This window comes from Schistocerca serialis, chromosome 2, assembly GCF_023864345.2.
Source record: "Schistocerca serialis cubense isolate TAMUIC-IGC-003099 chromosome 2, iqSchSeri2.2, whole genome shotgun sequence".
Lineage (NCBI taxonomy): Eukaryota > Metazoa > Arthropoda > Insecta > Orthoptera > Acrididae > Schistocerca > Schistocerca serialis.
The window spans coordinates 1,085,618,237-1,085,633,460 of record NC_064639.1 but is presented as its reverse complement, the minus strand read 5'-3'; the positions used below and the strand labels follow the sequence as shown (position 1 = coordinate 1,085,633,460).

Here is a 15,224-nt window from a genome sequence, read left to right as displayed (position 1 = left end):
TTAGTGTATTCAGCTCTTGGTCTCCATCTACGAATTTTATCCTCCATGCTCCCCTCAAATACTAAATTGGTGATCCCTTGATGCCTAAGAACATGTCCTACCAACCGATCCCTTCGTCTAGTCAAGTTGCGTCACAAACTCCTCCCAAATTCTGTTCAATACCTCCTCATTAGTAATGTGATCTACCCATCTAATCTTCAGCATTCTTCTGTAGCACCACATTTCGAAAGCTTCTATTCTCTTCTTGTCGAACCTAGTTATCGTCCATGTTTCACTTCTATACATGGGTACACTCCATACAAATACTTTCAGAAATGACTTCCTGACACTTAAATCTATACTCGATGTTAACAAATTTCTCTTCTCCAGAAACGCTTTCCTTGCCATTCGCAGTCTACATTTTATATCCTCTCTACTTCGACCATCATCAGTTATTTTGCTCCCCAAATAGCTGAACTCCTTTACTACTTTAAGTGTCTCATTTCCTAATCTAATTCCCTCAGCATCACAAGTTATAGAAAAGAGACGAGAATTCCGTACGAAAACCTATCTTACTTTTGTGGATTTTGAGAAAAAATTCGGTACCGTGAATAGAGAAGAATTGTAGAATATCAGGGCTGAACGAGGTTATTCATCTAATCTCATAAATGCTATTAAGAGACTATCCACATACACAAAAATCGATATAGACATGGGAAGTACAACAACAAAGTCAATGAACACTGTGAACATGAACAAAGGAGTACGACAAGAGTTCTGTATTTCTCCAGCACTACACAGATGAAATTATTATCAAATGGAAAATGTTGAATATAAATGGAGTTCTTTTAGATCGTGACATCAGACAAATGTAATTTTATATGTAGATGACCTTACTCTGATTACAGAGAATGAAAATGACCTTCAGACTATAGTCAATAATTTTCAGCAAATAGCCTCAGATTACTGTCTGACATTGTAGCTAGATAAAATAAAAGTCATGATATTCTTGAATAATAAAATTTTTGAGCTAAAAAAAGTTTTAAATACTAGGATGCAGCATCACTTACAAATATAGGCCTAACCATGAAGTGAGTAATAGGAAGATGGCAACGATAGCACACATGTGATATTAAACTGATATACAAGTTAGTTAAATTGATGAATTACCACCACGCTCCACCCACCCCTCCCCTCTACCTCCAGATGACGTGTGTTTTCCTCAGCCATCACATGGGTCCCCACCCCTTCCTCCTCCTCATCACCCCTCCCCCTCCTCCACCTACCCTATTGGTGGGAATTTCGAACTTTGGCGGAAATTAAAAAATGTTGGGAATTTCTTTGTCGCAGGGCTGTGCTGATGTTCCACTCCCACCCCCTTCCCCAGAAACTGGCGGGAATTTCAAATTTGTGTCGGATTTTTTTCTCTCCGCTCACATGTCCAGAACTGGTGGGAGACGTTCAATCTGTGTTGAGCTGTTGTTGTGGAAAGCATTGTGATGTGTTCGATCAACGAGATGAATGCGAAGGAATGGAGCAGCTTTCAATAGCTGTATTACACGTACACATTCGAAGGAGGACTGTAGCTACAGTTCATTACACAGGGGATGGAAGACTATCATAATGGAAGAGTGTAGGATAAAGAAGCAGAAGAATTCGATTCAGCAGATTGTGACAATGCAGAGGGATGGTGCCAAGAAGCATGTTTCAACCAATACATGTTCATACTAAGATATTCCACATGAAGGATTCACTCTTCGGAAATTGAAGAGGCGGGCAGTTGATGTTAATTCGCTTCAGTGGAAGCATATTCAAATTTGTGATACATACCATTGAGGAGCTTCAACTACTCATCACCATCCACTTCCCCCTCCACCTTCCCATCCTCTCATCCCATCATCACTTCCTCGCCATCCTCACTGCTGTACAGAATGTTTTCTATTGAAGAACTGTTCGTGGCTGACTGGGAGAAGCTTAACAGATATGTTGCCTGTAAGCGCACAGCCGAGGACTGTGCCCATAGCCTCCTACATGCAATAGGAATATGCAATATTGGATGAGTGCCTGCAGGATGCCTATGCAGCAGAATGGTATCAAGATGCATTCTTCAAGCCAGGTAGACTGATGTTATAAGTGCCTGCCATTTTTGAAATTCGCAGTCAGTTTTCTACCTCATAAGAGATCCAGAGGACCAAGCAACTGGTCAAGTTCACAATTATGCCGCCAGATGAGCTTGCAATTGGCAATAACCAATAGGAAGGGCAGCATCCGATCACATTGGGATATAAGGTGGGCCCAGCAGCTCTGCAGCCTCAGTATGAAGCGCCAGCCGAGATCGCCCAGCGCTGCCCAACTGCAGCAGCAACAGAACAGGAAGAAGCCACAGAAGTGTAGGTACTGAGCCGTGTGTGGCTCGTGTTCATGCCGTCTCTCTCTTTTTTACATTCTGGTTTTACTGTACTGCCACCTCGTTTTGTTAATTCAATTACTGGTGTTACTGAGTTGCTGCCTTGCCCGCCCGCGAGGGGCAGCAGCAGCGTTTATCGATATATGCCCCGAAGTATTATCTCTGCTGGACTGCTATTACTTCCCGGTTGTTATGTGTTGAGAAGGGAGTTCGTATCTGGCTGTGAGTTGCAACGCGCCAGCAGTGGAGTTCGCACCTAGCAGTCGGACAGTTGGGACGCGGCAGTAGTCGTCGGATTGGAGCGGCAGTGAGGTTCGGAATTATATAGCCACAGTCTAACAAAACAGTCGCGACACTCACTGCTGTAAAAGTTGTTGCCGTCTGACAGATGGAGCGACACTAGCGCTCCAAGCGGCAGGTAAGGTGAACGTCAGACGCGTCGTAAGCCTAATGTTTGTTTGCATCCATTTCCTACGTAATTTCCGAATTATTCGAGTTATTTTCTTGCCTCCAAGAGTTTGTGTAGTATCAGAAGGCTTATATGTTTCTAAAAATGATTCTAAAATAAGCGCAAGTATGGACAAAAACAATGAATAGAGTGGCAAGCTACAACACATTCGTGAAGAATCACTTGTGACATTGGACAGAATTGCAGCTTACCACGTTGATATCAAAAGAATATAAACACACAGATTCACATGTAAGAAGCTCAGACATGTACCTCTACATGCAAAAGCGATGGACAGCTCGTTTATCGTTCTGTAGGCCTACTGTGTTTGTCACTGTCGCCTGTTGCCACAACTACGACCTTCATCTTTATACTATTCTAAGTGGGACAGGCAACTGACAAATAGTGGGAGAAATATGCTGAAAACATTATAATGAGCTGATTACATTACATTTCACGAAAAACCAAATATTTGAATAATTTTCAGACAATCTGTCTGTAGGCACTTTCCTTGTCCCATAATAGTTTCGCTCGAAGTCTAGCGATCTGCACATTCTGACACTTCACACGCTTTTGTAAGACGCGAACAGCTGCACTTACTCTAACCACTTCATCGTCAAAGCAGGTCTGTGTTGACGATTCTCACGAATCTGGCACTAATACATGGAGAGTTGAACTGGTTGCTTCTGTGTCATAGGACTGTTTTACAGCTTTAGATTGACTGTCGAATCTTTGTGGCAGTTTCCTCTTCATCGTCAGTTGAGGTGGCTTATTTGGAATGTCAAACAGTGTGGGTACTCTATTCCACACGAGTTTGTTATTGTCTGCGTTCATGAACTGGCTTTGTTCGAAACGTAGCGAAAAAAAACCTAATATTATTACACAGGTAAACCGGGTCTTTCTTGATAAGGTCTTCTCATCTGCTATTAACTAGCCATTTTTTTGCTCCTAAAACGAAACATTCATCATTTATACACATACATTTGCAAGTGAATCCTGACGATACAGTTTAGTAACATGATGGTATATACCTCTCAGGATCGTTAGGAAACCTAAAAAAGACGGCTGTGGTGTCTTCTGCCTGTTGCTGCTGCAATTCATTGCGTTACAAACGCTCCCGATGATAAAAACCATTGTATAAATCAAAATAAACAATTACTATTCGCTTTCACGATCGCGCCGAACTCGCAGTTAACCTACCGACCGCTTGGAGCGCTGCTGGCGCTGAAGGCAACAAAATCGAGGCGAAGTGTCGCGACTGTTATGTTAGACTGTGCTATAGCCATGACTCGCCCGACCGTTGCCGGCACACATGGTTTCAATAGCGACGGTCGTGGTTGGTCGTCGGTTGGTCATCTTACCGGACGATGTGATTGCTCGCCGATCGTTTATGGGTTGGAGATATGTGTGTCTTAACTTGTGGTTCGTTCTCGTCACTGCATAGTCACTGTTTTTACCGTTGGTCGCGTTCTTCGTCCAACTGTCTGTGATATTGTGTGTAGCCTGCGATGTCGACTGTTCAGTCATTTTAGTGCTGTTTGAGTGCTGATGTGTAGCAGTTGGTCGGTTGGCGCAGTCGCGACGTAGCACCAGTGGGGAATGCAGCGTCAGGAAGGTGCGGACAGCCATCACTTGCCTGACGATTGCCGACATACGTGTTTCGAATGGGGACGACTTTGGTTGACCGTCGGTCGGTCGTCTCGTTAGACGACGTGTATTTGGCCGGCGACTGATTATGTGTCGGCTGTGTGTGCCGACTCGTGGTTCGTCCTCGTCATTGCACAGTCACTGCCGTGAACATCGTCTAGTCCTCGTGCAGATGTTCGTGGGGCTGTGTGTGGTTATGTTATTTTCACTGACAAGTTTATTTAAGTGCTGTCAGCGTACTGCCTCTGAGTTAGTCGATCCTTTGATTAAACGACGTGGGTTTTCGGGTCGTCCACCCCTTATGGGTTGTCTGACATCCGTTTTGTTTGGTTCCACAGTATCTGCTGGCAGCATCAGTGGAATTTCGGTGCAAGTGCGGAGGGGAACCTTGGTTCAAATTCATGCATACATAGTACACCACTAATTCAGAAAAAAATAAACAATTTATTTACACACAGGCATACATATTTGCACAGGTATCCCCATTCGAGCACACTCACAAGTATACACACAGATAAATAAGCACTTACAGATGCAGGCACACTATACACCACACATATACAATATTTACACTATGATAAAAGAGCCATACTATCTGGCACAAGCTCTCAGTCAGCCAGTCACTCATTCTCTCTCTCATACTCACTGTTGGAGTACCCCACCCCCTCTTGCGCTTTAAGTAAATAGCGTGAGTATGGGAGGGTTTCGATCCTGTCTCATAAATGACTCATGAGGTGACTGACACCATACCTTAGTTTGCAGCACAGTGCAGCCCTCGTGATCTCACACTCGAATACTAGTTTGCTGCACCAGATGCGGAAGTTGTGGCCGATCATCGTGAACATCACTGTACAGGCACTGCAAGAGGTTTTCGACCATGAGGACATGTAATGCCGCAAATTGCACACGCTTAGTCTGCCTCTGTGTGGCTCCATCTATTGTACAATATGCACACATTTTGGATCTTAGAACCACAAACTCAACAATCAGCAATCCATCCACCTCATCTTTGATTAAGCCGATAACCTTCTTGCTCTGTGGAACAATTCCATAAGGGTTATTCGCTATGTATCCCAATGTGTCGAATTCAGTGCCATGACACCCAATTGCTTCATATACATCGCAGTCCTTCACCCAGTAGATGAAGTTATCTGTATCCACATGAAGTAATTTTGGTTCCATGAAGTGAGTTTTAGCAAACTCATAGTGGAAGGAGTACATGTAGAGTTTGGAGATGTTCAGTGTACACATACCTAACTACACTCCTGGAAATTGAAATAAGAACACCGTGAATTCATTGTCCCAGGAAGGGGAAACTTTATTGACACATTCCTGGGGTCAGATACATCACATGATCACACTGACAGAACCACAGGCACATAGACACAGGCAACAGAGCATGCACAATGTCGGCACTAGTACAGTGTATATCCACCTTTCGCAGCAATGCAGGCTGCTATTCTCCCATGGAGACGATCGTAGAGATGCTGGATGTAGTCCTGTGGAACGGCTTGCCATGCCATTTCCACCTGGCGCCTCAGTTGGACCAGCGTTCGTGCTGGACGTGCAGACCGCGTGAGACGACGCTTCATCCAGTCCCAAACATGCTCAATGGGGGACAGATCCGGAGATCTTGCTGGCCAGGGTAGTTGACTTACACCTTCTAGAGCACGTTGGGTGGCACGGGATACATGCGGACGTGCATTGTCCTGTTGGAACAGCAAGTTCCCTTGCCGGTCTAGGAATGGTAGAACGATGGGTTCGATGACGGTTTGGATGTACCGTGCACTATTCAGTGTCCCCTCGACGATCACCAGTGGTGTACGGCCAGTGTAGGAGATCGCTCCCCACACCATGATGCCGGGTGTTGGCCCTGTGTGCCTCGGTCGTATGCAGTCCTGATTGTGGCGCTCACCTGCACGGCGCCAAACACGCATGCGACCATCATTGGCACCAAGGCAGAAGCGGCTCTCATCGCTGAAGACGACACGTCTCCATTCGTCCCTCCATTCACGCTTGTCGCGACACCACTGGAGGCGGGCTGCACGATGTTGGGGCGTGAGCGGAAGACGGCCTAACGGTGTGCGAGACCGTAGCCCAGCTTCATGGAGACGGTTGCGAATGGTCCTCGCCGATACCCCAGGAGCAACAGCGTCCCTAATTTGCTGGGAAGTGGCGGTGCGGTCCCCTACGGCACTGCGTAGGATCCTACGGTCTTGGCGTGCATCCGCGCGTCGCTGCGGTCCGGTCCCAGGTCGACGGGCACGTGCACCTTCCGCCGACCACTGGCGACAACATCGCTGTACTGTGGAGACCTCACGCCCCACGTGTTGAGCAATTCGGCGGTACGTCCACCCGGTCTCCCGCATGCCCACTATACGCCCTCGCTCAAAGTCCGTCAACTGCACATACGGTTCACGTCCACGCTGTCGCGGCATGCTACCAGTGTTAAAGACTGCGATGGAGCTCCGTATGCCACGGCAAACTGGCTGACACTGACGGTGGCGGTGCACAAATGCTGCGCAGCTAGCGCCATTCGACGGCCAACACCGCGGTTCCTGGAGTGTCCGCTGTGCCGCGCGTGTGATCATTGCTTGTACAGCCCTCTCGCAGTGTCCGGAGCAAGTATGGTGGGTCTGACACACCGGTGTCAATGTGTTCTTTTTTCCATTTCCAGGAGTGTAGATAGGATTTGTAAACTCTACTGAAGTCTTGAACATATCCACAGCAACAAAATTCTTAGTGATAATAGTGACCCCACTTAAAATTAGGTCCGGCAATGCACTTTATTATGCCCCATGGCTCCTCCCATTTTGTCCTAATCAAACTATCGCGTTCGTCTCTTACATTCTGCATTGTTTTACAGAAAATGGAATTACTAATTAATTTATAAAAACCTTTTTCAAAATCACTAGTCGCGTGTGCCCTCTTTTCGGTGTTTAATTCAATATATTTCTTCTACGAGGGGGACTGACTGAATGAGATAGCCTGGGTGATTCTATCTAGCTCCATTCCTAAGTTACACACAGCTGGAGACTATGGTAATGAATTATGTACCTCGGCTTGTGTCCAAAAGTGGTCATCAGTTTAGGGATTGTGCTTCCTCTTGAAGCTTGCTGCTCTGGACATAATGGCAAGTCGCTTGTCATTTCATGCATAGTAACAGAGTATATGAGGTCTGCCTCCATCAGATACCCAACACCAGATACCCTACGCCGGACCCATTATTTTTCCATGTAACCCCTCTAATTCTTTTTTGGGCACCCACTGAAAGCCACTTATCGGCACTGGCTGTGTCATGGTGTGCCCATATAAGTTATTCACATCCAAATATAGATTGTAACTTGAACGGAGGGATGCATTGAATCCCACATCCATATGCGGAGTATTTACCTTTGTGTGTGTATGGACATACTGAAAGTCCTCCACAGATCCTGTGCTCAAAGAAAACAAGAATATCAGCATCAGACGAAAGTTCGATACTGCGCCTCATTCTGTTGAGCTTTATGTCCCAGAACAACACAGATGCTATGTAATAAAAGGCGGGGTCCAGAGAGTATATGTGGCCATGGTCGTGCCTACACCCTGGAACTTTTTCAAGAACATCCTCAAGCAAGCGCAGGTTGGTGTTCATGTATAGTCTTGTGTATTCACCGAAATTGGGAATGTTGAATTCCTGCCACATTCATGGCGAGCTCATAATCGGCATTAGCTATGGCATGGCCTGTGAGAATACTGGTACATCCAAATTTGTCAGCTAGCCTGGTTAAGTCGAGTTTTGCCTTACTATCCAGATATGCATAAGGCAAAATTCCTTTCCTGGTCACAAACAAACTTTTCCTCACTGGGGTATGGAGATCGGGTGGCAGGCACACCCTCCAGAGGTAGAGTTTCAACACGTTTCTGGATTGGCACCTGTGTAAAACATAGCGCCTCAAGGAAGCGGAGAGGAATTTTTGGCGCCATTCGTTTGGAGAGTGAAATATATTTCTCAACACTTTCAAGCAGGCCACTGACCTGTTTTTCTCCCAGCCGAAATTAACCAGTTGCTCAACTAGATAGTGAGCATCATGCCCACTTAAATTATGGAAGAAAACGGGTAGGTGTCATTGTAAGTTATACTTCAAATTGCATGCATTGTGAACTGCATCACGGAACTTTAACATAAGACAGTGGTCTCTATGGGGAGTTTTAGCTTTTCTGTCTAACAGCAGCCGACAAAAATGACATTTAACCGCATCATTATCAAAAATTTTATCCTCCTCCTATTCGGTCGTAGGGATGCTGTTGCTGTAAGGCCTGTGAACAACCCTTGAGAGTTTTTAAAGGTCAGTGAGCAACCCCAATATAAGATTCATAGCGCTTAAGACTTGAATCATAGGAGCATGCAATTTGATATGCTGCTGGAAATGGTGTTTTTGCATGAAGGTGGTATGTGAGGATGAGGGGTTCCCTTTACAATGGGTGATAGGGGCAAGAAGACATTCAAAAGTCTGTCTATACAACAAACAGATATTGTTCCTGGTGGTGCATATTCTTGAATTTAATATCGAGTTTTCTTCTGTAGGCATAACAACACATACCAGTTCCTTGGATTCACAGTCCTCCGGACTGAGAAGGTATTTAGACACCTGAAGCAATTGTGTTTTTATGTTCGTATTTCGACGATTGGCTGTAAAGGAAGTGGGGCATGTCTTTAATCCAATGTAATGCTGATTATCACCTTCAGAGGAGGGCAGCACTTTTACATGAAGATCATGCTCACCTGCACATTTCGAAAAATAGAGTGGACCAACTACATTAAGCTTGTCCTGCTCATCTGGCTTGCTTTTCTGCTTCTTCAGATTATAAATGTGAACTGATATTCTGGGATTTTGTGCGACTAATTTTGGTGTATTCTGGATCTTTATAGGAAACTTGATACCATCAAAGTTATACCTCCTCGGGACCATATTTTTGCACATGTGGTATTGACCTGTAGGCCCTGGATATACATTGTAAATTCTCTTGCAAGCCAGGATTGACCATGCCAAACAAGCGTTATCCTTTTCATTTTGGACATTAATACATGCTTTCTTATCAGCTGTATCCCTAGAGAGTTTGATACAATTGTACCCTTCATTTAACGGATCGAAGACATGAATATGGATGTTGAGGTGTGGTATTTGGCTGAGTGCTTTAGTTGACCCTCTTACTTACATCTCAGAAAACCAGGCCAGTGTGGCACCCAAGGTGGATTCACAATACCACTCGGCTATTGATGTACTCTGAGATATAACGCCGTTATCACCCCAGATGTAGTGCAGCGTTTTCTCCTCAGCAGCACCCTGCTGTATGGTTGGGAGAGTCAACTCTCATCCGAGTACTGCATTACATTTCATGGCAATATATCTTGGATCTTTTAGGGCTTTGAGGAACTCTGCCTGCAGCATCGGGAGGTATGCTTCTAGAAACCTGTGTCACGATACCCCAGCTGGATTCTCAATTCTAGTGAACGAGATACGCCCCTCAAAGCAATCGCCAAGTATTATAGAGGGGTCATGATGCCATTAATCTGATGTGCTTCACTATCAGAATGGGATAGAGCACTACAGCTAGCCACAGGTACATCATCATTAACACTACAACTAGGAGACGACTGTGTACACCCGGTGGGTGACAGCGTTGGGGGTTCAAATGGCTCTGAGCACTATGGGACTTAACAGCTATGGTCATTAGTCCCCTATAACTTAGAACTACTTAAACCTAACTAACCTAAGGACGTCACACACATCCATGCCCGAGGCAGGACTCGAACCTGCGACTGTAGCAGTCACGCGGTTCCGGACTGAGCGCCTAGAACCGCTAGAAGTTGGGGGTTGGTGCCTTCTGGTTTGAGGGGTATGAGCCAAGGCACACATACCTTTTGCTGCTGGCGTGGATGAACAGCGGGAGGAGGAAGAGGTGGTGGTTGTGAGCTGCTGAGGAAGCATCTAGGCTGTGGAGAGGGCACACGCTGATGCCGCTGCATCCTGGACCCTTCACCATCGCCAGCCTCGGGGGTGGGAGATCGTTGCACGACGGTGAAGACCGCTCGGGTGTGTGTGTGTGTGTGTGTGTGTGTGTGTGTGTGTGTGTGTGTGACACCCGCCCCTACAATCACCGCTCTAGGTGCACGTGTCACAGCCGTCTCCTGTCGTGGCGGTGTTGATGTCACCTGTGTAACATACGAATAATGGGAAAAATTAAGCACAGTGCACAAGATTTTTTAAAAATATATGCTGTAAACAAACAATAACAATTAAGTAAATCGCCATTCGTGAATAATAATTGCATATTTTAGCGATGGCGGTCACATTATAATCACCTTTTACATTCTAGGTCCCAGGATTGAGCAGTTCAGTCGCTCTTTCTGGTAGTTCTCCCATCCAATCAAATATCTCCACCTCCTGCTCCAGAAGGGAGGCATCACACTGCCTTTCAGCAGCCATCATCTAACGTTACCACTCAAGCATCTCATCCTCACTGGAACTGATGTTGCTGTTGTTGAGCCATCTATCCATCTCACGGATGTCGCCTACAACAAGATATTGATTATCAGAAACGACAGGAAAAATTATGTACTGAATGTGACTACAGTGAGATATTGATTAAAACTACGAAAAAATTAAATAAATAAGTAAAAAGTTCATACCAGGTGGAAGTGATGACACCAGGTCATCACTCTCGACAATTACCTCTATAGGAATCTCATTTTCCTCTTGAGCAGTATATATATATATATATATATATATATATATATATATATATATATACATGTGTGTGTGTGTGTGTTTATTTTATGTATTTATAATATATATATATATATATATATTTGTGTGTGTGTGTATGTATTTACTTATATGTACCACACACAACTCTATATGATAAAAAAGTCTAATGGCAACATATTACAACTGTACTTACTCTCTTGCTGCACTTCAGACTCCAGCAGCAGCAGCTCAAGGGCCCTCAGGTGCTGCTCTGATGCTGCAACAGCGAGATCAAAAGTTTTATAAACACTTGGTAGGATCTGAATACATCAAGAGCTGTTTTCTGAACACGTAAACTACCACACAGAATTTGGAGATGTACTTACATGCTGCTAGCACAAGCTATTTCACTTGGTGGAGACTTCCAGTTACCAGCTGCTGCTGCTCCAATGCTAGAACAACAGTGGAAATGTTATAAGCACTTGTTACGATTGGAATACCTCAAGAGATATTTTCTGAACATGTAAACTGTCACACACAGAATTTTGAGATGTACTTATATCATGGTAGCTCAAACTCTTCCGCTTCCAGGTGGCGTTCTAGTTCCATCAACATTTCGGGAATGAATGCTGTAATATTAAGAAAAAAGAACTGTAGTAACCAGCTGTTACAAAGACCTATCACAATTTAGAAAAATTTGCATACTTTGCTACGAAATTTTATAACTGTCGCAATCTGAACTAATATTTTATGTGCGCGCGGGCTCTTTCTCCCGTGTGGCACATTGAAGTGTGAATGTATAGTGCGAGAGGACTTACTGTCCTCCCCTTGTTTCCACTCACAATAACTAGACGGAACAAGTTGTCTGGTATAAGTGTTTATTACATTAAACCTTACAACTTGCACAGGCAGCGCGCCAACTGCGGCTCCTGGCTTAGCTGGAAAACATACACGCCCGTCCGCTACGGGGTCTCGCAGCTACCTGCTCGGCCGTTACAACGGCTAATCCTACCTGCGCACACAAAGGACCTGGGAGGTCCACTTCCGCACATAGGTTACAAATTCTTCCGACAGGGAGCAGACTATACTGGACAGTCTGACCTGGCCAGTCTGAAGCTGCCACTAGATGGCAGTTGGAGTGAGTAGCTGAGTCCAAACATTTTATAAACATTTACGTGGCAGTTCACCCAATTTTAGCCGTTTCCCACCACCCCTACCGCTGGCATCACTGCTGGCTGACCGTTTCATGTTGCAGGAATCACACTGACACAACTATGCACTGTCAAAGATGGTGATCATCAGACTCCACCCTGTATTTTGCAGAGGACCAATAATAAATCAGAATGTCATATCAGCAAGTTAGAACTTGCCTTCTCTTTCCTCAAGCAGGCTGAAGAAGGCTTGGTGCAGGTGTTTGAAGAACAGAACACTGCTGTGTGAGAGAGAAAAAAATTCTGAGACAAACAGATAGGGGGACCTTTCGAAAACATTCTTTGTTAGCTGACAAGTGGCTGGCATGTTGCATGTGGCTGGAAAAGTGGATGCAGCTGCTAGCTCTAGAAAAACACTGTCATTCTGGAACAAACAGATGTCCTGACATTGCTGATATCATCTACATCCCTCAAAATACGGTTGTTCGTTAGAATACAGCTGTCGGTGGAGGACTCTACCCTTACCTTCTTTTTCATCAAGCAGGCTGAAACATGCTTGGTGCAGATGGCTGCTGTGAGGGAGAAAAAAATTCTGAGAGAATCAGGTAGAGGAACCTTGTGAAGACATCCTTTGTGTACTGGCAAATGACTGTATGTGGCCGAGAAACAGATATCTTAGGAATCCCAATGCCAGCTGTATCCCTCGAAATATGTGGTCTTGTTCATTAGGGCATAGCTGTGGGAGGAAAATGCCAACGAGAATTCTTCCGGGTTGTATGGCCGTGGTCCGTGGAACTCTTCTATCCCTGACGTTTCGTCCAAAACTACGCTGGACATCTTCGGAGCTTCTCCTGGTTGAGCTGAGTCTTGGCAAAACTCAGCAGAACTAGGAGCACCTCCGAAGATGTCCAATGTAGCTTCGGACGAAACGTCAAGGATAGAAGAGTTCCATGGACCAGGGCCATACAACCCAGAAGCATTCTCGGCAGCTGAAACATCTGGTGGTGAAAGTGTTCATTGAATGAAAATGCTAACCTTCGAAACCAAATCTTTTGTTCGCAGTAGATGCCCATCATTGCACATGTGCAGCTAACATTACAATCATCCATCAGTTTCTCTTCCACTGCGGGCTGCCACTCCAGTTAGCCCCTGTGGCATGGAAGCGGAGAAGGCGAGGGTTCCAGTGTCTGCAGGGAAGGTAGCCCAGTGCGTTTGGTCTCCCTAGGCAGCTGCAAACTGCCAGGCACCACACCAAGCTGGCCCCATCACTGCTCGTTCATCGTCAGACTCCAGTGCGACCGACACACTTCCCTGGAGAGACACGTCTATCAGTAAGCAGAGCGACCGAAGTATGCGATGCAATCAGTAGATAAATAGGAATATCCCTGTCCTACGAAATGCACCTATCCCCATTGTATAAAAAATTTCCATCAACAATATGCGTTAATATTAACCCCTGTTCACGGATTCATGGATTTTATGTTCACAAACAACAATGGAATATTTATGGATGACATTGTGCCATGTCACCAGACCATAGTTGTTTGCGATTGGTTTGAAGAACATTCTGGACAATTCGCATCAATGATTTGGTCACTGACATCACCCGATGTGAATCCCATCGAACATTTGTAGGAATAATTGTGAGGTCAGTTCACACACAAAATCCTGGACTGGCAACACTTACTCAGTTTTGAAAGGCTGTAGGGGCAGCATGGTTCAGCATTTCTGCACGGACTTCCAACGAATTATTCAGTCTACGCCACGTCGACTTGATGCACTATACTGGGCAAAAGGGAGGTCTGTTACGATATGAGGAGATACCCGTGACTTATCACCTCACTATACAGGGTGAGTCACTAACTATTGCCACCTAGAATAACTCCGAAAGTATGATAGTAGCTGAAAAGTTTGTGGGACAAATGTTGCGTTGGACAATGGGGGCCATAATATGACATTGGTGTTTTGTTGCTAGGTAGCGTCAGAGATACGATGGTCAACTTTTTTTTTAATGGGATGCTTTTTTGGTACTTATTTTCTGATAGCGGCTATCGAGACGAATCCAATGATGTGTAACAGTAAGGTCTTTGAAGGTCAACAAAGGTCACAAAGGTGGCATGAACGTCCATTTACAGAAGGTGTTCGAAGTGAAGACCATTGGTATCAATGCAGTGGTGCAATCTTCTTATCATGGACTGAGTAGTATTCCTTATCACTTCGGCACTTATCGAAGCACATGCTCTGACAATTCTCTCCGTATCCATCTAACGTGTCATTGATATGTAAACACAATTCGACGGTTTCGTAATACAACACCAATAGGAACGTAAGACTAGTATCGTCGAATCAAGCGAATGTGAATGATGCATTCCTTCGAAAAACAAGTCGATATGCTTCTCGTTTACGAAGAATTCCAACGAAATTAAGTGAGAACTAGAGACTTATAAGCTGAAAGATATCCTCACCCCACACGTCGTACATTTAAATATGTGTATGATAAATTGAGAACAACTGGATCTTTAAGGCGTCGGAAACATATCCGGCAAAGGAAAGTTACTAACGAGGAAACGGACATTGGTATTCTTGCCGCAGTGATTCGAGATCCTTGTGTCAGTTCGCTTCAGATGACAAGGGAATCTGGCATGAGCCAGAGTAGTGGTGTTCGTGTTCTGCATCACCATAAATATCATCCTTACCATATCAGTCTCCACCAAAAATTAACTGGTAAGGATTGTATGTGTTACATTGAATTCTACCTATGGGCTCAACTTCGGTTTCAGAGGGATGACATTTATTAATTTGATTTTATTTACGGACAAGGCTACATTCACGAAGCATGGAAATGCTAATTTGCATAACAT

At 44.8% G+C, this 15,224-nt stretch overlaps 1 long non-coding RNA gene across 2 annotated transcripts in view; it reads right to left on the bottom strand.

Annotated features, from left to right (window-relative positions):
- Positions 1 to 15,224, bottom strand: part of LOC126458528 (uncharacterized) — a 151,197-nt gene that overhangs the window by 35,524 nt on the left and 100,449 nt on the right. For both annotated transcript variants that reach the window (XR_007585653.1, XR_007585654.1), the window contains exons 3-6: positions 11,599 to 11,664; positions 11,427 to 11,489; positions 10,828 to 11,037; positions 10,384 to 10,677 (exon numbers count right to left, since the gene is read on the bottom strand). This is a non-coding gene — a long non-coding RNA (uncharacterized LOC126458528). The remainder of the gene's footprint in view (positions 1 to 10,383; positions 10,678 to 10,827; positions 11,038 to 11,426; positions 11,490 to 11,598; positions 11,665 to 15,224) is intronic.